This window comes from Corvus brachyrhynchos, unplaced genomic scaffold (genome assembly GCF_000691975.1).
Source record: "Corvus brachyrhynchos isolate BGI_N302 unplaced genomic scaffold, ASM69197v1 scaffold706, whole genome shotgun sequence".
Classification (NCBI taxonomy): Eukaryota; Metazoa; Chordata; class Aves; order Passeriformes; family Corvidae; genus Corvus; species Corvus brachyrhynchos.
In genome coordinates, this window is record NW_008238371.1 from 26929 (window position 1) to 27739 (window position 811).

At 60.4% G+C, this 811-nt stretch overlaps 1 non-coding gene across 1 annotated transcript in view; it reads left to right on the forward strand.

Moving 5' to 3' along the window:
• LOC103617011 overlaps positions 1-811 on the forward strand; it is a 1357-nt gene extending 546 nt beyond the window's left edge. Inside the window, exons 2-3 of the transcript XR_001862570.1 lie at positions 85-198; positions 739-811. This is a non-coding gene — a transcript (uncharacterized LOC103617011). The remainder of the gene's footprint in view (positions 1-84; positions 199-738) is intronic.

Genomic DNA, 811 nt, shown 5'->3' on the forward strand with positions numbered 1-811 from the left:
GGAGTGGCTCAGTCCCAGCTTCCCAGCTTCCCAGTGGCAGCTCTGTCCCTGATCCCGGCTCTGCGGTGCCCTGTGTTCCCCCAGGGTACCGGTTCTTCAAGCCGGGGGGTTTGTTTGGGATGAAGCCGCCGGAGGAGCCATTTGGAGCCGCGCGGACGGGCCCGGAGGATTCCAAGGCCATGGGCAGCCCCTGTGCTGGTGAGTCTGGCCCCGTGGGAATGGGGGAGCAGTGGGATCGGGGGGCTCAGGGGAAAAGATGGGCTGGGATGGTTTGGGGGTGTTCTGGGCCAGTTTAGAACTTTTTGGGGCCAGTTGCAGGCTGCTCTGAGCCAGTTTGGACCAGTTTAAAGACCATTTTCAGCCATTTTGGGCCAATTTTCAGTCATTTTGGGGCTATTCTGGGCCAGTTCACAGGCACTTATGACCAATTTATGGCAATTTTAAGCCACTTCTTGGCCATTGTGGGCCAGTTTGGGCCAGTTTTGTGGACCAGTTTTGGCCATTTTAGACCAGTTTGGACCATTTGGGGTGTCAAAAACCGGGGGGTTTGGGGTCCCTTTGGGGTGTCACAGACCAGGAGAGTCCTGGGGAGTTGAGGCTCTTTGGGGTGTCCCAGTTCCCCGTGGTTCAGCGCTGAGGGGCCCACGAGGAAGGGGGGGCTGGACCCGGGTCCTCCCTGCTCGGGACAGCCCGGAATTCTCCGAGAGCTGGGATAACGCCGGGATCTCTCCGGTGCAGTGGAGCCCGGGCGGGTGAGCAAGGTGGAACCCGAGGAGAAGCCCGGGATCGGCGCTGGCTCCCTGGAGCTGTT